At 44.6% G+C, this 22776-nt stretch overlaps 1 protein-coding gene across 4 annotated transcripts in view; it reads left to right on the top strand.

Annotated features, from left to right (window-relative positions):
- The first annotated feature begins 15099 nt into the window (after window positions 1-15099).
- IL1RAP (interleukin 1 receptor accessory protein) overlaps window positions 15100-22776 on the top strand; it is a 48153-nt gene continuing 40476 nt past the window's right edge. For 2 of the 4 annotated variants that reach the window (XM_071812649.1, XM_071812653.1), the window contains exon 1: window positions 15100-15174. The gene's annotated coding sequence lies outside the window, so the exon portion shown is untranslated. Of the gene's footprint in view, window positions 15175-15285; window positions 15522-22776 lie in introns of those variants that run through there. The other 2 variants (XM_071812650.1, XM_065844868.2) reach the window with 2 other exon arrangements.

Genomic DNA, 22776 nt, shown 5'->3' with positions numbered 1-22776 from the left:
ATTGCATTGAAGCAGATCCAATCCACTAAAATCAACAGATTACTTGGACTTCCTGTACTTCTTTGATGACCCATAGTTTGGCATTTTGCAAGCTGTTGGGCAAACAGTGCTTGAAAGATTGTGTTTTCAAACCACAAAGAAGGATCATCTATTACTCTGCACAAAATGCAAATGTAAATTAGAATGTAAACATAAATGTAAATGAAAGCGTAAATTTTCAATCATAGCAGGAAAAGTCACGGAGCACTGTCATGAGAGGCAGGAGGTAACTATCAGAAGCAAATCACCCGTTCATCTGTCTATGATTATGCCTGCAGGACAAGCAGCGGGGATAAGTCCTGCTATAAAACCTGTTAAGAAGAGGAGTGAAGAAGATGTGATAAAGTTCAGCTCTATGTTGTCTGGGAAAGCAGGTGGACCACTTAAGGATGGACTATTTCACCTGGAGATGGAATAACTGGCCTGAAGGTAGCTGCTTCCATCTTCAGCATCTTTGGCTTCAGGGGAAAGGACCGGAGCACAGCTCCAAACTGTGCAATCCCATGGGAGTAGATGTGTTGATTTGATGCAGGCCAGCCTGGAATTGTTGTTTCAGCCTTTGTCAAAGATGAAGAGCCTGAAGATACTTTAAGAATCACTGCCATCATCAAGGCAAATGTGGAATATTCTCTGGGCACGAATTTGCTTAATAGCAACAACAGAAGGAAAAGAAGCTAGAAAAAACTGGCAGCCAACTGGCAGGTAGTTCATGGGTATCAAATCCTTTAATATAATCTTTCAAAGCCCATCAAAAGATTTTACAGCCAGTATATAAATGTCCCGTGAACATACCACACTGCCGGAAATTATTGAGGAAAAGAGCCAAGCACAATTCAGAAAGAAATCGGACATCAGCATGGAAAAAGGAGAATCTGCAGAACGATTAAGGGGTTTTTGGAAAGCCTTTCCATTTTTGATGCATAAACTAGATTCATGCTAACAGAGGTGTAGAAGAAACATAACTCATAATTACTCTTTTACTTTCCTCTGGCTGTAGTGGGAGCCAGGACACCAGAACTGTGCTCAGCAGAGCAATCCTTATGTCCAATTTTGGACTCTGGCTGTTTATTCAGAGCTTGCCCGTCGACCCATCTTCCTGTCACAAACTGATTAAGTGCACATGTCAGAAGGACTGCCTGCAATATGAAGCAATCAGTGAAAAGGAAAAGGGAACTGGAGGGTACAAAACAAGCAGCTTTTTACAAGTGACTTCACTGTGAAGGAGCTGGAAGTCACGAAAGGGTAGTGGCACACATCAGGATAGTCCAGACAAAAGCCATGGAAATGGTTGAGGAACTCAGCCCAGAAAAAGCACCTCCAGCCTTGTGTTGGCCTGAGCATTGATCGTCTTCTCCAGATATATAAAGGCAGGCTCCCAAGGTGGGCTCGGAAAGGTAGGCACAGCATCACCTCGTGGTGCACATGAGGTCCACCCCAAACCTTGTTCCTACTACCCCCACCCCTCACTGGTCTGTCTCAGCCTTACCTGACATGAAAGCCTACATAAAAGACCAACTCCTATGAGGCAGGGACACTCTGCCTGGTCCTCTGTGTGGAAGGAGCAGGCCCTCTCTCATCACCACAAAATTAATAGCCTTGGTCTTAACATCTTCCACGTGCCGGATTAAAACTAGTTTTAATTAAACTGAAGAGGAAAGGACAGAGGACAAATGATAAAACAGGGTTTCAGGTGTGGAGGTTGAGGTCTTGTTTTGTTTATAAGTTCAGTATCTTGTGAATGAAGATAAGCTGAACAGCATGGCAGAAGCTGGTTCTGGAAAGCGTTGGTCCATAGCATCAGTGCCAGGGGCATTAGGAGACAATGTCCCAGTGCCTGACATCTGTCCTGTGCCTTGAGTGACAGCTTTGCCACACGCCAGGCTAGCCAGGACTCCCCAGGGCTGCAGCAGGGTGAGAGGAAAAGCTTTAACAAAAAGGTAGATCTTTCCTCATCAGCTGCAAAGGATGAGTCAATCTAACTTTGCACTTCATCAGAAAACAGTTTCACAAAGCTTGTGTACTCAGGTGATGAAGAATTGCACTTGGCAGATAGCAAATGCACATCACATCCCGTAAATCTTTCCTAAAAGGGCATCACAAATTAATCTCTCTACTGGAGTTCTTCATTTTTTTAAGAGCATCATTTATCAATTTAATGTAACATTACTTCTGTTGCTAAGGAGCCATGATTGGAAACCACCAAACAGGTTCGAACACTAACGTCTGGTCATGTAATTGGAAAATATTGAAAAAAATGAAGCTGAAATCTACTCTGTCCAGCCACACTGCACACAGAGACATGGCAATGTTCCCTATTATATATAATAACACTGTTTATCAGTCAGGAGTTGTAATTGTTGGAGAGAACAGCAAAATCACAAAAGGTTCAATAAAAGTGACTCGCAAATTAATCTCATTACATTTGAAATCGAACTGCTTTCCATGCTCTTGGCAGAGATTCCTCAAGGATACCAAAATTGCCTGTGCCTCTATATTGGATTTCATATCATGATCCTTCTGCTTTACATGGTAATGCAGTAAATCTCCATCAGGCCAGTGATGGGAAGAGGGATGTTTACTTACTGATGTGTGAAATAATGAACAAAACTTCAGGAAATTTGGAGGGGAGAGGGCAGTGAGGGGAGAGCTTTATTACATAATTGAATCACCATCAACTCCAGAGATGCAGAAATTTTGCACATCTTTCAAATAATGACCATCAAATGGGAGAAAAAAACTTAGGTTCAATGCTGGTTTGAATTTCTGCACGTCCAAAAATATACCTTCATTTCAATTAAATCTTGACCTATTTTTAATCAAAAGGCCCTGCTGTGTCTTGCTAGCTCAGGAGACCGGCATTGCCAGCAGGATGCTGAAATCTCAGCTCCTGGCTCATCGGGGCAGCGCGGTGCTGGGGCAGCAGGCGGGAGGTTCGGCTGCATCCCACGTGTGTCCGAGTGCCTCTCCTCATCACCATCGCTGCAGGGGAGAGCTAAGCAGGCACAAGGAATTAAAAGACTTATCTGGTGTAATACAGTGGGTCTCAGACATACCAGCAACTGGAACCACAAGAATGAATCAGGCTCATGCACAGCACAGGCTGGGGTATTGCGCTGAAGCCCACTTGAGGGTCACAAAAAGGGACCTGAGCTGTCAATGAAAGGGATATGATGGAGAGACAGGTCAGTAACTTTCTAGCTAAGTATTTTCAAAGAAAAAGATAGAGCGAAGTTTTGAATAAGCTCCTATGACATAAATAGTGACTAAGCGATATAGTATCTAAATACAGATACACACGCATTACAAAGAGCTCTTCTTTACTCATTAATTCTCTTGGGAGCTAGAAAATCACAGCTGAAATCAATCAGTTGTATGCAGGGATAGAATTTTCTGGTTTTTACTAAGGTAATACTTTTCGGAAAAAAAAATTGATGTGGACCATAATCAATAATTTTGTCTGAAAAAGAAGCAAAAGAGATATTTTTTAAAAGTAAGGAAATAAAATGCTGATTGATTTTTCTATTTTCAATTTCATGACTTTTAATTTTATAACACTATTTTCAAGACCTGACCAATTCAACCCTCGCATAAGACTTGTAAAAAAGCCTGTGTGTTGTGCTGGGAGTCGTTCAGCATGAAATAGGTGTCGGGGGTGCTCACCAGAAAAAAAAGCCAAAACCCTGCAAGTCTGATTTTTAAGTGCGCTTAGACCAATGCTTCCGCTTTTATGATTCATCTTCAAAGGCAAAACACTCCCAGTTCTCTCAGGCGTACTTGTGTGTCTGACAACTGGCCCGGTGGCCATGAGCCAGCAGCTCTGCTTGCTCCTGCCATTCCCTGCTCTCACCTCCAGCAGTGGTGGACACGGGCACTTCCACTTCTGCTCCACCACTTCCACTTGTGTGTTGCATCTTCAAACCACAAGGCACAAATCCTTGAGCAATAATAGTTTACCTGCTATTGCATAATCTGTTGAGTATATAAAAATCAGGAAGACGAGTATCATGTCTTCCCACAGAATGATTCGATGATGATGCTGACTGATTATTTAAAATTAAAAAAAACAAAAAACAAAAAACCTATTAAAAATTAAATGCTTTCCCTGGGCATTGGGAGGATGAGGTACTCCCTAACACTTGAAGTGACTTTGAGTCAATATTTCCCGCAGCTTCCCTGGCCTTTTGCTGCATCCCCTGACTTTATTTCTGATCTTAAACACTGAAGATTTAATCAATCATTACTTCTCCTGCTCTTGGAATCAAAGTAGTTCAAAGCACTTGCATTTACTGAATGTCATTAGGTCACTGTGATGAAGTAGCTGTGCTTGTATCTTTAATCCACTCCTTATTACAAAGCAACACAAGATAGAGCTGTCTTTGCCCAGTAGCTCTTTACCAAGTAAAACCTCAGACATTGTACCAAAGCACAATGATGGGAGAAGGAAAGGACTGACCTTCCACATTTCTCTGGGATAATCTTAAAGGTTAATGGAAAGAGGACAACAGATTCCTCGTGAATTATTGCTTTGCATATTAAACCTTCTTTCTTGTGTTGAATGCAAGACTGAGGTGTTTCTTATTTTGCTACAGAAACTAGTAGTTGTTGATTTTATGCATAGTGCCACCAAATTTTATCTACTTCATGCCTAGAGAGCTGTTTCAGGAGGAGATGACAGGTGCTACAGGCAATAACAAAAGTACATGCCCTTTGGATATGTAACTGAAATGTAAAGCGCTCAGCTAGCTGCTTCCAGAAGTACAAGCACACCTGGACACAGCTGGAGAGAAACAGAGCTACTCCCTGGGGATTTGCAACAGCTCCTTTCCTCTGCAGTCAGGCACACGGAGGCCTGTGGGATTCACCAGCTCTGTGACACTGGGTGCACTTACTGCTGCTTTAGGTGAGTCTCTAGCAATCCACCTTGCTTGGTTTTCCACGATCGAGAGCAAGCCCCAGCAAGGACTTACATGCTGGTTGTTCCAGAAACCCTGTTCCACAGAGCCACAAAACCTCACGGTGCCAAGTGCTCCCTTGTTAGGGCTCATCAGGAGGTAAACTAACATTAATAACTGCCATAAATACTTTCAGGGATGACAGAACTTCACCCTGCATTGCAGCTGTTGAGTTGTTGGCTGTGCCTCACTGTAAATACACAATGAATATTTTGAACAAATAATTTTGAAACATCAGGTTCTTCTTTTCAGGACATTCCCTGGTGACCATTTGTGCTTCACATTGAAAGAAACTGATTCTTCATCCAACAAATGAAGTGTTTGCCAGAATGGCATATAAAGAAACCAAAGTCTCTACCCCTTTATCACCAGGCAGGACCTGGCTTTACCATCCTGTGGAAGGGACCCAGCTCAGCATCCTGCAGAAACTCCCCTGAGCCCTCCCCTGCATCACAAACAAATACCTCCACAGACAATGTTTCTGAGGTAGCCATGCCCCTTGGGTACCAGACCTGAGATACACGGAGCAGAGGTGTCAGCCCAGAGTCATTTAGAGTCCAAACCACATGAGTTCTTTCCCAAACAGATGCAACATCTCTGAGTCGTTTTGCCCCAAACACCTGGAACATTTATTTTGATTGGACAAGTAATCAAATAGGTGATACCCTCACTGTATGTAAAAGAGCACCTAAGTTTGTCCTTAATTTGCAGGATAGTATTTAAAGCTAAAATCATGTTTAACAACAAGCGATTTTTTTTTCTTTTAATTAAGATTTATACAGGTTCCAATCTGTAGACTAAGCGATGAAGTCCTAATGAGCAGAGAGTCTAATTATGATCATTCTGCAATTGAAATAATGGTGTGCTTCAGAAGAAGACTATTATGTTGCCAGATAATGGACTAATGAGCTCCAAAGAAGGACTAACGAAGGCCTGTAAAAGACTCGTGCAGTTCTTATGAGGACATGCCTACCTGGAAATACCTCCATGAAGTATTCAAACATGTATAATGTAATATATAGTGCGATGTGTCCAAAGATTTCTATCAAGCTGTTGGTAATGGCTGAAGGTCAAGGCCATGCCAAAGGTAATAGAATTAATTATTATTGCAAGACAGAAGAAAATAAGCCAGAGAAGACTGCATGAAGTGATGTAGGAGACATTAAAAGTAGAAAAAGGGAAGTCAGTGGGAGTCAACACCAGGAAAACAATCAACATTCGCCACAATATTGGTCCCATCAGTCGAAACCAGCTCCCTCCACACTCTGATTGATGAAATACACTTGAATGTGATCTTTTTTCTTGCCTAAATGACCATCTCTAATCATGAGCTCCACACATTGCCGCTTTCTTCATCGTTTAGCTGGTCAGGAAAGAAAAGATAATTACAGAATGTTTGTTTAGTAATTGTCTGGTTCTATTTTGGAGTTTGCTTCTGGTGCTAACGAATGCAACTCCATTATGTCATTTATCATGTGAACAGTCAGGTTGAGGAACATTTTAAATCAGGAACTATTTTGGTTTGCATGAGAAATAACCCCACAGAACAACTGACAGCATGTGTGAGCAGAAAAATTCCATCCCTGAAAATGATAGGTTAGGTGATTTCACCAGATAAAAAGCTTAAGGAAATATCTTTTTCACCAGCAGATCAGAGCATTCATGGGGAAGGCAAGAGTTGCAGCCCCACATTTATCCTCACGAGGAAGTCCGCATTACAAGTTATTTAACTGGCTTTCTAGGAGACATAGGTTGTCTTTATATCTCAGATGTGGCAAGACCAGGAGCGTGGAGCTAAGGGGAGGCATCAGCCAGACACAGAACAGATATTAATACATCTGGAAAGTGATAGGGAGTCACAACTCCTGTCCAAACAGCTCCCTCCCCATAAACTCAGGCTTGAATCAGAAACACTAAATTCCCCGTGTTATACTGTAGCATCAGGTACACAACTTTTTCCTGACTCAATATGGCCCAAGACGATGCACTTGTCCATTGGGATGGGATCTCACATCTATCTCCCGTCCTATGGACAGGTGTCATTCTTGGTGAAGCTGAACAGGGTGATGTGGGCTCGGCCAAGAGAAAGGCAGCTGGGAGCACACAACCACGTGAGAACAAACTGCAAATTTCCTCTAAGGGTGTTTTCAACCTCAAAATAATGTGCTAACTGATTGCACAACTGTGGGTTGAGAAACCTGTCTGAAGTGACTGGTCAAAGAAAAAACATCCTTTTAATAGGGTGTCCTCCCAGTAACAGTGGAACAGAAGTTGTTTGACAATACTTTGGGTAATATCTTGAAGACTGTAGGTGACTAATAATAGAAGTGCCTTTTTTTTTTTCCAGAAATATGAAAGTCATAAAAATGATGGTTTAGAGGGACCAAAACTATTTATAAACTGAAGAAAAATTCAGTGAAGAGTTTTGACTAAAAAGGAGTGGAGGGAAGAATTTTAATGTGCTTGAAATAGAAGTCAATTCTTAAAGAAAAAAAATGCAAATTTTAAGTATTTTAAATTGTTTTCAAAAGAGTTGAGTGGCTCAAACATGAAAGGACACCTTTCATATCAGGTCAGATGAAGATATTATGTTTACTAGGGTGAGCAACCTTGCTTTGAAACGTCCTCTAATTTCAGCCTTCTGAGCATGCGCAGAGGGCTTCAGTTCACCCAGGATCTTTCATCCGTGCTATACACAGAGAAATAGCAACACAGAGAAATTTAATTGGAAAAATAATATAAGTTCCCAGGAGCATTGACTTCCATCATAGGGTTTATTGTTCCTTTCCTTTTGGCCAGTTACTCTCTTCAGAAGTTTCTCTGGCATGTTATGAATCCTCAGTGTTAAACCTGGGAGGTTGTTTAACTTGCAGCCTGTCGAGCACATCTTTACATCGCTGGTTAACGACTTGTGAACTTAATTGTCAGATGCTGCTCTGTGACTTTGCATCTCGTGGTTGATGGCTCTCTGCCATGAGCCGAGCAACTGCCGGGGTTCGAGGGTGCCGCTCGCCCTTGTGAAATTCAAGTTCACTCTTTTACTGCTCCCCTCGCTTTCTCCCTGCAAATTTATGACTTGCTAACAAATGCGTTGCTCTTGATTCCCTCCTCTTCAGTGATCTTTAAGATCTATTTCATAAGGAAGAGGCAAGTGGGTGATCTGCTTAAAAAAAACAAAAAAAAATGTTTCCGTAAGCACGGCTTGTGTCTTAAGGCTGCCTATACATCTACCCAATTTTGGTTGAATTAATTCAGTCTTTTTTTTTTGTCAAATTACAGAGTGGTAATTAGCTGCCCTAACCAAAGCGTTTTCCTCAAGGTGCCCACATTCCTGTGAGAGCTGTAGGTTGTTGCACCCACACACACAGGCAGCACCCTTTCATCATTCTTCCTACAAATTGAACACTTCCTCTGCTGATCTTTATAGCTGTTCTCCGGATACCATCCGCAATTAAGGAAATATTTCTGTGGCTTACCCGTTTCTTCAAAAACCTTTGTCCAAACTTGTTATGCTCTTGGAAGCTAACAATATTTATTGCACCTTTGCAAATTTTGGCTCAATCCCTCTTCCTGCTGCAGGAAAGAAAATAGTCTTAAGGGCTTCTGACCTTCCCTTGAAGACAGACATGGAAACCCAGGACTAGAAGTTACCAGGAGCATCCCTGAGTCCTGCCCTTTGCTTCCACAGAGCTCCTGAGCACATTTATAATCATACAGATTTTAATTTAAAAACCAATCGATCTGTTAGGCTATTTTACCTTTCCTGCATCTGCCAGCAGCCTGCTCCAGAATCTTTCCTCCCTGGTGCTTCAGGAGGAAATGATGGAGGGGTGGGGTGCACCTTTAGCAGAAGGCACCCACTTCCAAGCACCATCTTTGCTGTGACAGTGACAGCTAGGCCAGCACATCCCCCTGCTCCTGCCACCCAGCTGGACCATGCAGCTGTGCAGGGCTGCACTGCGCTGAGCCTGCACCTGGGAAACCAATAGCAGCCAGGGTGGAAGGAATTACAGCACATTCCTAATTATTGTGCAAATGCAAATTTATTACTCCAAAGTCTTCTCTAATGTAAATCCAGTGAGGTCGATGGAATTAGGGCAAAACTGGCCATTCTGCTTTGTCTATTACACTCATTTTTATAATGATAGATAGCAGCTATTGAGGGAAAGAAGCTTTCAAATGCCTGGAAATACAAGAACCAGGGACATGAGGTGCAAGGATGCCAGGAATCATTCCCTGTGCAGATTCTGCCTAACCACAGTGCTCGACATTGCCAAAAGCCTCCAGCAGCGTGAACTGCTACAGCTCCATTAGCGCAGCACTGCTTAACAGGAGCAGAGGGTCCTGCCCTTTGGTCAAAACACTGTTATGGAGGAATTCTCAATTTTGACAAGTAAGACATCAAGGTCTTGCTAACCTGCAGCTGCCCTTCCCAGGAATTGTGTAAGGTTTTTTTGCAGTTACTTGAGTTTGCTCCTAAAATCTTCTGTTGCTTGTGTAACCTTTCTAAGAGTTACACAAAAGGCTTGTTTTCCTTAAGAAATCCTTAACTTATGCACAGATAAACCGAGAGTCTAAAGGTTAATGTTGCTTCATCACTGCTGAAGTGAAATCAAAGATTTAAAAGGCCATTCTGCAGAATGGTCTTGCATTTTTAGGGGAAAAAGTAAACTGTTATTGATTATAATAATAAGATTTTGGAATGTGCTAATGGATTTTTTTCATTCACCAAGCATGATGCTCTCTTTTTTTCCATAACCATTGCAGTTCATCACTGGACAGTTTTTCAGAAAGGCTGGGCTTTGTTCAGAAAGAAAAGACTTGAAAAACTGTTAAACCATCAAAACACCTGTATAAACTTATGTCAAGACACGAAGAGCATTTACAATGAGGTGGGATAATAACATGATGTATTAATACTTTTTTCGCTTTCTTAAGATCTTTTAATTGGCTCCATTTACTGAGGAAAGACAGTGTGTTACTTCAGTGCCTTTTCCCTTTTGCAAAGGGTGTCAGCAAACCGTCAGCCAGAGAAGCAAGGTGTCTGAAAACAGCTCCAGAGACCTCTCCGTGCAGAAACACCCAGCAGTAGGGAATTGCTTAGATGACCAAGGCTGTACTCAAACCATCCAGCTTTATTAGTCTGCTGACAGCCTGATGCTTCTCAGTGGCATCAGTGGGCAAATGAGGTAAGCTGCAGCTAATTAATGCCCAGGCTAGATGCTTTCCTCAAAGACTGTTTGAGACAGATGCTGGTCTTGCCCAACTGAAGCACCAGCTCAGTTTAAGTGTTCCTGCAAATTCCACATTCAGGCAATTTACACAAATTTGGTATGTTGGAATGTATTGTGCAGAAGAATGTTCAGGCATCCTAAACACAAACCGTGTCCAACTTATGTGTACTTGTGAGTCAGATACCTATCAAAAAATGAAGTCTTTGGCAGGATGAGAAGTCCATTGCTGACTTGAAATAGTTTTAGCTTATATGAAACATGGACTCATAGGACTGGAAAATATCTCCGGCCTTAGGCTGCATCAAAACATTTGTGACAGAAATATGAATGGACTTAGGTGCAAGTCACCTAAGGTCAAGTTTCCGTTTGAGAAGCATTTGCATTAGCAGTCCTACCACCACGGTAACACGGAAGAAGAGACACTAATGATATTTAGCACATGAACATGGACAACAGCTATTTGCTACATCCGCAGGAATAAACATAGATGTACTCATAATGGAGCTGTGCTTCCAGTCTCTCCTCATTGTGCAGGGTTTTTATAGAGGTTCATGCACATACCTCGCTGGGGAGATCTAGTTTGGGCTTAGTCAATATGGCAAATACACAATCTGTGTTAGTCAAGCTTACATGATGCAGATAGAATTGCAGCTCCTCGTACACTTCGGTGAATGCACAGCACATACCTGTCTGAAAGTCATGTGTACCTGCACAGCCAGGCACGGGTTTCTTACTAGAAAATGGTCTCAGCAGAAAATATTCAGCCCTTACACCCATGTGTGGGTAACCTCAGCTTCCTTGACAGAAGCAGATGGGAGGTCCATGTGCTGCAATGTTAGAAATGTCTGTAATTCTCCCATTTCTTCTAGGTCCTGTATCTTAGGTTATCAGGCGTGTTCTTCTCAATGCCAGTTAAAACGTAGGTGTAAAACACAGAAGGCACGTTCATTTATAACTACACAGACTATAATTATATGTAGTCTAGGGCTTGTTTCCTGAACTAGGAAGAAGGAAAAATAGGTTAGGTGGGTGTGAGTAAAGTAACAAGCGAGAACATGTCTTTTAGAGGTTATAAAACTACATTGATCTCCCAGTATCAGAAATGCTGGCTAAAAAAAACAATAATCAGAAAAATGCGTGCAGGCTGGGACTTGGGAAAAATGCAAGAGAATTGGGAAATGACAAGGGAATAGTAACAAGTTTCTGATCCAGCCTGGGAACTTAGCATTGCAAGCAGAAATGGTGGAGAAATATGAGCTCACCACTGCAGCTCATTCGCGGAAACACAAATGTAATTTTGGAATTACCAAGTGAGATATTTCAATGAGAAGCGGGGACTTTAATGTCATTGTATGAAGAATCAGTGAGACTTCTTCCCATTTAATACTGTAACTGCTTTTGGTCATCCATATGCACTTTAAGATTAACTGAAACCAGAGCAGATGGAGGTCTGAGGTGAATTGAGAGTCATTTAGGAAAGAAGATTGAAAAGGCAGTTCTGTGTAGCTGGGGTGGGGAGGGCAGGGAAAGGAGGCAAGAACCATCTCCATAAAAATACCTGAGTAAGGAGCGGTGAGCAAAACAGCTACTGAAATGAGAACCTGTGCTGGTGACAGAATATATGGGACTAAACTGGTGATGGAAACAACACCAGGGCTCCTGACCATCAGGGACATGGACAGCCTGGGAGAATCTCCTAGAAGGAGTAATGGGTAGAAAACACCAATTTGTTTTAAGTTGGAGCACAGTCCTTTTGTTAAAAAGACCATGAACGACATTGTGCCTGACATGGCAGAGAACTGAGCTGTATGATCCGAGTTCCTCCTGTGCTTCTTACTCTAAATTGCCTAATGGGAACAGAGCAGCAGCAAACCAAGGCTTTTGACCACTTGTTACTGGAGATCTGTGGAATATTTTCTCAGCAGTTGCAATCCCAGCAGCTCCAGTGTCCTGGCTAAACACCAAACATTCCTCTGCTATTTAAGTCCCCCCTGTGGTTTCACTTAGTAATGCTACTCTTTGCTCCTTGCCCAAAAATTGTGCCACAATGCTGATTTTTTGTGCTTAACAAATATTATCTACTTACTGAACTGCTCTCCAAACTGTAGTATAATTCACTCTAGTGTGTAACTGTGTTGCATTTTAACCTGCACAGAAATAGCATGTGCAAGTGTGGAGAGAGGATGGGAGAAAAAAATAGCAATATAAAAATAATCCTTATGACAGCATTGAGCCCAAATGAGCAATATTACCCTTATTTTACAGTAGGGGATTGCCAATTCTTTTCATCTATAAGCAAAGAGTTTGAAGCCTTTCCCATGAAAACACAATAAGCAGGTGTGGTTTGGGATTTTGCAATCAGCTATAGCCTTAAAACAATCCTGGAAACTTAGTCTTGAACCTTAATTCATGAGCCTTTAAATGAAGCTCAAAGTTGTATTCTGGCTTTCTGTCAAAATCAGAGAAAATTAATTATGTTGGTCTAAAGACCCTAATTTACACTGATAGGCTAGAATTTTGGAACGATATGAATTTCCCAGGGTGTATGTGTCGATGACTGTTAACCTGCATGACCAGTATTGCAACACAGCCTGGATCCTCCCAAACATAACGACATGTGCTATCCCAGATGTGTATCTATGGATGGCAGATATTACAAAGAACAAGGTATCATTATTATTATTATTATTTAATTATTGTAACAGTCACTGGAGCAGCTGAGCTACTCCCACAGCTGCATTAAATATCACAACTAAAATATGCAATCCTTTTTTTATTTCATCTTCTATGAGAAAAGTGGACTGTCGTGTTTCAACAGAAGATTTCAAGCACATATTTTGCTGTAAGTATATTGGAAAATACAGCTCACAAAATGCTCCTTGCTATTCCAGTTTTGCCTATATTCAATAATGCAGCTGAGTGTGTAAACACCTAAAGCAGCTTCAGACAAGGTATCTTGGATCCTGGGGCTGTGCAGGTAGTATGGAGAAAAACACAGACTAACCTGTCCTAAGAGTGGGGTAAATTAGTCTACACAGAACTCTGTCTCATCGAGTTACTTCAATACTTGGATGGGTTTGGGTTAGACATGGCTTGATTAGAGCTGACTCTAAGCACATGCCAAGTAGGCAGATTTTCAAGGGCATTCACAAGAAAGCTGCTGAGATAAGAAACTTTCTGCCTAATTTTGCCGTGCCAGAGCCTTGGGAAGAGGAAAGAGGTACAGGAGGAAGAGCTATTCCTGCTGGAGCAGGGCTGGCCTCCCGTCACAGCTCCTTCACACCCTGTGGCACAGCCAGACCACAGCTGCTCTTCCTTGGGGTGGGGAAGAACTTCAGGTGCCCCCTTGATGGGCTGGGGTAGGCTGGTGAGGCCAGGGACCTCCTTTCACAGCAGCAGGTGTGTGTGCAGTACCACTGCACACAGCCTTGTGGAGAAGATGTGGAGATACGTGCTAGTGGTAGCTGTGAGCAATTGCACCATGTACAACTGGACCTGCTCTCCAGGACAGGTTTGTTGCAGAGGAGCTTCACAGGGTGGAGTGAAATTTGGTCTCCTAGATAACCTGGAGCCACCTTCTGGGGATAATGACTGAAATCAGTTCAACATGGATGTAGTATTACAGCCAATAGAGCTGAAAAGTGCTGCAGCACTTTGGACTCATAGGAGTTCCCTTAGCGCAAAAGGCTTCATGTCCAGACATACAGCTTCACTGTCAGGCTGCCAAGAGGTGACAAAAGCATGAATAATGCCGGGTCACTTGCTGTCAGGGTGGAAGAGCCTCCTGGCCAGCCTGAAGGGAGATCAAGCTCTCCTCCCTGCCGGGGGCAAGGGCACTCCTGCACGAGGGGCTGCACTCCCCAGGGAGGTGTCACAGCCCCAAGCCTGACAGTGTTTAAGAAGAGACTGGACAATGCCCTCAGACACATGGCATGAACTGTGGGGTTGTCATATGCAGGGACAGGAGTTGGACTCGATAATCCTCGTGGGTCCCTTCCAACTCAGGACATTTTACGCTGGATGAAGTAGTTTACACGATACCGTTTCTAACTACTGAAGTAGTTTACACGATACTGTTTCTAACATGCTTGATTAGCACTGGCCACATTCTCCATGAGAAGGTGCCAGCCCAAATTTCTGTAGATTCTTCCGCCATTCCTGAGACTCACTATTATTTCCCTTAGAGTCCATTTCAGGTGTCCGCTAATTGTCCAGCAACAAATTCAGCCTCACCTGGTCTGCCTCCGTGGCAGTGATACAGCAAAAAGGTGTAGCTTCTCTGAGACGAGGAGGCATGGCAGCACCCAGGGTGCTGTGCAGTGCCACGGCTCTCGCCAACGAGTCCTTCCCTCCCAGCACACCAAGGAGGGGAGAAGGACAAACTTTGCTTTACAGGGGGCAAGTGACCTGCAGAGAGCGTAGACAAGCTGCAGCAGCATTAGGGCTGCGCACGCCATCTGGCTTTCAAGAAATAGGCAAAGAGCTGGCTCCAAATGTCACTTGGTGGCTCGGGGTGACAGGGCACTGACTTTAGGGCTGCCTGCGCGCCCCTCCCGCGCCAGCAGCCTCCCGTTCAGCTCCGACCAGGAGAGGGAGCCCTGGCCCGCGCACGGCCGCGTAACCCGCCTCCTCCCAGCGATACCCTGCAAAGTGCGAGAGGGACGGCGCGGCACCTTCCGCGTTACAAACCCGCTTTTGCTCCCCCCATCCCGGCTGCTGCCCGTTCCCCGGGGTGACATCCCCCCCCGCGCTGCACGGGGCTGCGCTACGGGCGCGGGAACCGTCCCCATGCGCGCAAGGAGCGCGGCCGGCGGGGAAAGGGGCGGCCGGTGAGCGTGGGGCGGAGACGGGGGAGGAGGGAGGTGCGGACTGGGGAGGAGGGGGAAGAAGCAGCAAGAGAAGGAGAACACGGCGCGCGGGACGTGGCAGCGCGCCCTTCGCGTTCTCAGGTGAGCCCCGGAGCGTGGGGGCGGGCGGGCACACGCGTGTTTGTGCAGGCGTGGGCGGTGGGAGGGAGGGAGGCGGGGGCAGGGCGGGGACCGGCCCGTCGCGGCTGTGAACTTCCCGGCAGTCGGGAGGGAAAGTTGTTGGTGGGGGAGGCGGTTTCCAGCCCGGGTGCTGTGCGGAGTGAGGCGGGCGCTGGCGGTGCGCAGCCGGCAGCAGCCGCCGCTCGTCGGCCGGCGGGGAAAAAAAAAAGGGGGAGGAAGACGAAGAGACGCTCGGGAGAGCCCAAGGAGCCTTCGCGGTGCCGCGGCAGCAGCGCCCAGCATCCCACGGCCGGAGCCGCCTCTGCACGGTGAGAGCGAACGTGCGCGGCCGCGTCCAGCCCCGTTGGGCTGGGGTAGCGGGAGGGAGGGAGGAGGCGAGCGGGAGCTGTGGCGGCTGTGCCACTACCGGAGCCGGGGGACCTGCCGCTGTCCCTCGGTAACGGACGCAGTCGGTGTGGAGGCAAGTCGGAGCCGAGCTGCAGGACCGCGGATCCGTGTCTCTGGCCGTGTCCCCGGTACCCGAAATGCGGAGCGGTTTGCTTCAATTTCCTACTTCGGGCCAGGGAAATTTGGATATTCTTAGGTGAAGTGCTACATGCACTGACAAATGCAACTTCATTTTCATCCGTATTTCAAATGTGTGAACCTCTGATACCTGTTCTTCTGTCAAATAGAGCCTTGAAATGGAAGGGGCGAGAGGAAGGGGTCAGGCTTAAACCGCAGCAGGAAAGTGGAACAGTCACGTCCAAGAGAACAGCCTGAAAGTGATTAGATGTTGGCAGCAAGATGTCTTTTGACGTGTGTTTGTTGAGGTCAGCTGCCCCCTTCTGCGAAGTATTTTGAGGGGGTGTCTGGATGGAAACTGGATGTTGGGAATGTTTTCCTGAAAAGGAAGGGGGAGTGGGAAAGAGACGGTTAGGGCTCCAGTGCTTCAGGTGGCCCTTTTCTGTGCCAGTGTCAGTTCCCTTCGTTACAGTGGCAGTGCTTGTTCCTCAGGCTGTCTGTACAGTGCTTGGCACAAGGGGACCCTGATTTGAGGGCCTTAGGAAGTTACTGTAAACTGGACTATAAATACACTCTCACATGTACGCTCTCTGTCCTAGCTTCTGCTTTGTGAATAGCTGGTCATAATGCTCAGATAAAATTCTGTTTTCTTTAGCAGATCTTCTTTTCTTATAAAATGATGGCTTTTGTTCTGTGCATTTAGCTTTGTTGTCCCAAGAAAGGCTTTTTCTTCTGAATTTGGAAGATTGCAGTGAACTCCTTATCTTTTTTGAAAAAAAAAAATATTTGCAATGTAATTAATAAAGTACTATTTTCCTGATGCTCCATTTTTAACTGTGGCCCCTCTTGGGTAAGCAGAACTGTCACTGAACTTACAATTCCATACACAGAAGGATTGTGGGGTATTATTTATTAACTGTGCTGTGGAGAGTCCATATCTCATAACTTAGAGGGCCATTTATAACAGGTGGCTTTTGGCAGCTTGGGAAGATTTACTTGCTGTCTTGTGTTCCTTGCAGGAAAAACCTCTCCTCTTTGCGTGGAGAGCATCACCCCAGCGCAAGCACTTTCTGGTGGGAGGGTTTGGCGCTGGGAAGGGTCCGGCTTTCTGCCCTCATTGCCTGCCTGGCTGTGGTGAGCCGGGAAGGGCAAGTGGAGAGGATTAAGCTCTTGAAGCAGGTGCAAAATTGTTCCTGCCACTGTGAACACTTTCTCTGGAGGAGCAGTTAAGGATGCAGAATAATGTGGGATGTGGAGAATAAGGCTGTGAGGAATTGGGGTGGTGGAAGCATGCAGGTCATTGAAATGATCAGGTAACATTAAGCTGGGAAGATGGGAGATGCTGCGTGGAGGTGAAGCAGAGAGCCGTGGGGTGAGAGGTTAAGTTTCTAGCCCAGTGCCTCTGTTGTAAGGCAGAGAAGTCTACACACACAGAGCCTGGTGACTTTCTTTCCGTCCCTCTGGATGTAGCTTGAGTTCAAAGTCTCTATGTATTACATAGGAAGAGCTGTGCTTGCTCAAGTCTGCCCGTGTCTGGTCCCTCCAGAGTCTGTGATGAAAGCTGGTGTCTGAACACTTATGGGCTCTCTCTTTCCAGACCTCTGGGGTTCTGTGCAGGTATCCTGCATCTGAGCGTTAGTTAGTATGCAGCAGGGATGAGGACTGTGCTGGTCTGGGCTTGAGTAGGCTTGTACCCTGGGCCAGGTAGTACTATGATGAAATGTCTGTGAGGAGCACGTAGGTAAGAGAGACTTGAAAGGGCTGGGAGAGTGGTGAGGTGGGATGGTACCTGGACACATGGAGGTATGGGAAATGCCTCCTTGCTGGCACTGATGCTGTAATTTTATACTCTGAAACACACATATAGGAAGGAGGAGGCAGAGAGAGCTTGTCACAGTTTTATTCCTTCAACATCTGCGTGTGCCTGGTGCCAGCACCAGGGAAGAAGCATTTTACTCCTTCAGAAGGAGAGGCCAGAATGTTTCTTCCTTTTCTTATGTTGCCTGTTTTGGCAGGCACATGATACATATTCTTTTCTCTATTTGTCCTGAGTCCTGTACTACTGTCAAATGTCCTCCCATTTCAGTAAGACTCTGACTCGCAACAACGTGCCACAAATATAACCTTTGCAGCTGGTGGTGTGTGAGAAGAGGTGTCCCAACTTGGCCCTCAGAGATTGCATTAGCAAGGCAGACAATTAGGAAGATTATGACCAGCATGTGAATGTGTTTGCATATCTGTGAGCATCCACACTGCCTGGTCTTTCTTTTCATCATACAGCAATGGGAAATGCTTTGGGAATAAAAATAGATATATGGAAAAGCCTATATAAGCTGAAATCTGTGAACAGCGCCACGTTATCTGGGAACTGAAATACTTTCTACAGTGGAGCTCACAGTTCAGACATGGCCTGTTCTCCTCCTTCCTCCCCTGCCTTTCTCTCGACACAGCTCATGGATTTTACTGTCCCTGTCGGCAGAGCCAAGAGCTGTCTCCTCTGTGCTACTGGGCTGATCCAGCAGGTCCAGTAGCATCTCTGTACCTAGTGGGTAGGAGCTGGTGTTTGTCCAGCTGTGCGAGGTGGAACAGATGCAGAAGGAAGGCAAAGCTGTCGTGTTTGCAACCCTTGAGCTGACCCCCCTCTCTTGCACAAGCTCTGCAGCCTGGGTGTAGCACAGAGGCCCACGTGCAGGTGGGTTTCTTTCCCTCCATGGTTTATAACTGCCTTTTTCTGCTTTGCCATCAGCAAAATGTATGGCTGAGATTTGGTCACTGCTAAACTAGAACAAAACAGCTTCTTTTTTGGGGAGTTATTTTAGGATTTCTTTCCACCCCAAAATGTTTTCTCAAAGCAGAAGGCTAATCTTGAGTTTCTGAGGCACAGTGTTGTTGTGTGTAGGGCTTTTGCATGTGACTGAGCCACATGTACGCTCAGAGAGAGTGCAGAAAGGACACTGATTTGGGGAAATGAGTTCAAACAGTACCTATGCTTTTGGGAATTTTGATCCTACCCAGCATGCTTGCTACCTTCAACCTCAGATATCCCAATGAGACACAAGCACAGATCATGATATTCATAAATTCAGAGTCGTATTTGATAGAAAATAAAATACAAGAATATGAATATACACCTGTACATTTTTTTATAGGGTTTCTTAAAAATAGTTGCTGGTAAAACAAGATTTTTACTGGAACCGAAGAATTGTATCTTTAGTCAGTCCTTTGTTAATTTTGCAACTCTCATCAAATGGGGGCTACATCCCCAGGAATTCCTCTGACATAGGTTTCCCCTGAGTCTGGATGATTATCCAATTTCAATTTTAAGAAAACTGCAGCAAGGATAACTGGCTAAAGATAGAAGTCTCTGAGAACGTTAGGGAAAGAGAAGGAGAGAGTGTGAGAGAGTGAGAGCTTTACTTTCTTGTGTAAGATGAGGAGAATTATACTGGTCCTTAACTTTTGCAGTGGGTGGCATCCCTAGTGTTTGGTTTGGATGTTCTTGCTTTCCTTCTTTCTTTCCTTCTACTTATTTCTTTTCTATTATGTGCCAACTCTGTATTTTTATGAAAAAAGCTACATTGATTCTTATGAAGTCTTTTTAGATTTAGGTGTGTTAACAGAAGGAGATCGTTAACTTAGAAGCTCTGTTTGGGTCAGAGAATAAGAGATTGCTGTGAAGCCTGGGCAGAATCAGAGGGTGGTAAGTGGTTCCTTTTCCTGGGAACACCAGGGAGGTCCCAGAGAGCTATTACTTTGGAAATCCCACCCAGAGCAGGGTCATCAAGAACTGCCAGCTCTCTCTAGGTGTCCACAGCAGACCATAATATGCCTGGAAGGAGAACTGGATGGTCATGTGTGCCCATCCCATGCCCATCATGGGTATTGGGATCCCTGAGCTGGTGTGGGAGAGTGTCCAGTTAATTCAGAAGCATTTGAGACTGCCATCAAGCCCCTTTACTCTTCTTTATTGCTAGCAGCTGGCTTAGGTGTTTCTGGCCAAGCTTTAGTGTTTAACCCTTGTGGCTTTAGATGTGGCCGTGGGTCAGGGACTTGTCTGGATGTGAGCTGGGAGGTCTGTGCTGCAGCCTGGAAGTACCAGAAGAGGCTGGTTGTTGGCTTTGCATGAAGCTCCTTGGACAGTTTTCTTGTGTGGCTGAAAGGCAAAGATGCAACATGAATCATGGACTTGCGCAAATATGTAGGAAGCCTCTTTACTAAGCTGAGGTGTTATCAGAATTAGAGAAGGACTTTAAAAAAAAAAAAGAAAGATAAGTTTTAATACCTCTCTAACTAGAAAAGCTGCTGTGTGGTGGTGTTTGGTTCTTCTTTTTTTTTTTTTTCTCAGTTTTGCTTAATCCCTTGCGTGACTGAAATAAAAGTGTAATGGAATATTGACTCTCCTAGGCTTGATGCTGTGCACTTGTAGGGATGTAATGTTTTCAGATGTTCAGAGCATGATTCTTATACATTTGATCAACTTGTCTGTAAAAGCTTGCAAAACTGTGACCTAAATGTTTATCCTTAGTGCTGATAGGATGCTGGGGAGCTGTTTAACTATATATTTATAACAATTATGCTGCTTGGCGAGAAAGACGTGACATATTCTTCTCAGAGGGAATTTTTGCCTTTTTTTTTTGCCTTTTTCTGCCTGTGATTTGTGATTATAGTTGCCTTTCTTTATCATTTTACCTTTTGTTCTAGATGTAAATAAAGAGCTAATTACAGTTAATCTCAGTGCAAAGTAATGAAATTTTTAGAGTGCAAAATAACTCCCATCTGTTAGATTTGCGGTAGCGTTTTGAGGTTTGCCTTCTACTCGGAAGGAAGCCAAAACTTATCTTGCTCAATTTAAAGTTTTCCTTGCAATATTTAAACTGGATTTTTAATCATTCGAAAAACAAACAGAACTGGAAATAGCTTTTCAGATTATGTTTGGCTGTGTTCTTAACATGCTGGTTGCTAAAACCTGAACAGCTCTGTCATATTCCTATCAAGATGAGCTGAAATCCTACTACCAGGTTCTATAGGAACAGGTGTGAGACATTATTCTGGAAATGCATTGATTTTTCATAGTAGTATATTGCGTTTCTGTGTTTTCTGCCTACGGGGGCTCCATGTGCCCAGCCAACCAGCCCCAAAACAGCTTGTTCCAAGGGAACTGCTGCTTACGTAGTTACCATTTAAGATGGACTCAGAACCCAAGTTTTGTGTGGTGGGTATCTGGTGCATTTAGCCCCATCAGCTCTAGTGAGTGCTGAGCTCAGGGAATTAATCTATACTTTGCACTCATATGTTATCTTTCATCTTTCATCTCAGCATCTCTGAGCACTTTAGAGACATTAAGATGCACAGCTGTGGTGCAGGGTGAGGAGAGGCTGTTATAAATGTGGCTGGGGAAACGGAGGCACAGATTTCAGGAGCCTCTACTAATGTGCTCAGTTCAGGGGACAGCCATTTATTAGCTCTCTGATGCCTGATTACTAGGGAGGCACTACAATTTTCTGTGCACCACAGTTGGTGATTGATGCCTCTGTAGGTTTCATGTAGATTAATGAGAAACTCATATTGCTACCCTAAACTAGTGAACTGTTTTAAAATCTTCAGCCTTAGAGACTTAGAGGAGCATTGTAAATGGCAGTGGCAGTAGCACAAATTTTTAGGTGTGTTTCCCGCCCACCCACCCCCCCCAGGTTAGCCCTATACCAAACAGCAAATCTCACCAGGAACGAAAAGTAAAATACATTCACCTCCATCCTACTATAGTAACATCCAGTGCCCCGCCTACATAAGTTTATGAGCAATCTGTTGATTCAAAGCTCTGAGATCTGTAGAAAATACTTATTCTGACAGTAAGAGCCGTACAAATTCCCTCTAATACAAATAATTGGATTTGTTCTGTTGAGAAATAGCTGCATCCCTGCTCTTCCTTCAGGCGCAGACACCTCCCAGCCCGTGTTTATAAGTAGGGATCCACATAACGGGAGGAGGATGTATGTGTTGCTCACCAGTCTGATAACATGGGCAGGCTGTGAAGGGCTTGTAGGGCACCCAGCCTCTGTGAATGAGCACAGATATGCTGTTGCATCCCATTGCTCTAGCAAATTGCGCTAGTTGCAGTTGAGCTGGACCAGGCTGATGAGACGGAGTGGCTGAAGGACGTGGCAAAGCTCAGACTCCACTAGAGTAACATCCCCATGGTCTGGGTCGTCTTTCCCTGTCATCTGTTCTCCTGCAAAAATAGCCACAGCCTCAGTGCATTTACCTTTCTCCATCTTCCTTGTTCTTTCTCATGTTGCCACATGGACAGTAGGGTGGCTGTTTAATTCTGGGTCCTTGGGAGGTTGCATGTGCACAGACACCCTGACCCAGGCCACAGAGAGGTGGAAATGCTTTTCTCCAGATTTATTTTCTGCCAGGTGCAATGGCTCTCTAGTTGTTGCCAAGAAGTGTCAAAGAGCAAAAGAGAAGCTTAACCCAGCTTTCCAAAGACACTCAGTGATTGCTGGCCTCCCAGTGCAAGGAGGTGTCAGCCCAGAGCTGAGGTCCATGCAGATTTGAGAATATGAAGGCATCCACTTCCTGGCATTGAAAGTCCTCAGGAATGAAAATTTTGGAGACCTTTCAGATTTTTGGCCCTTCACAGCAGGATTTTTAACACATGGCAGTATTTCCTCCTGTCGCTGCTCCTGGTAGCCTTTGCAAATGTCAGCAGCGCATATATTGCCTTTTGTTTGTCATTCAGCTGGAGAAATGAATTCATTGCTCTTATGAGATCAATCATATGCTCCCCAAATAACTAATATTGATGCCAATCACAGCATACTGCTGCCTGCAGCTTCCCCTCAGCCTTCCCACTGTGTAGGTGCTGTGGGTCACAGAGCAGACCTCACAGGGGGCTCCTGTACTTGAAAATTCAGGGTGCCATTGTCTGAAGGTTGAATTTAGAGTTGCACTGATGAGGTCAGTGCAGGCAGAGCCCAAGCAAGTGTCCTATGAGGTCATAACCAAATATTTGCGGAAGGAAATGCTAGAGACATGGGGAGCAAATGTGATACATGT

The sequence above is a fragment of the Patagioenas fasciata genome, chromosome 9 (genome assembly GCF_037038585.1).
Source record: "Patagioenas fasciata isolate bPatFas1 chromosome 9, bPatFas1.hap1, whole genome shotgun sequence".
In the NCBI taxonomy this organism is placed as follows: domain Eukaryota; kingdom Metazoa; phylum Chordata; class Aves; order Columbiformes; family Columbidae; genus Patagioenas; species Patagioenas fasciata.
Note: the sequence above shows the minus strand (reverse complement) of the source record. Positions and strands in the feature narration are given on the sequence as shown.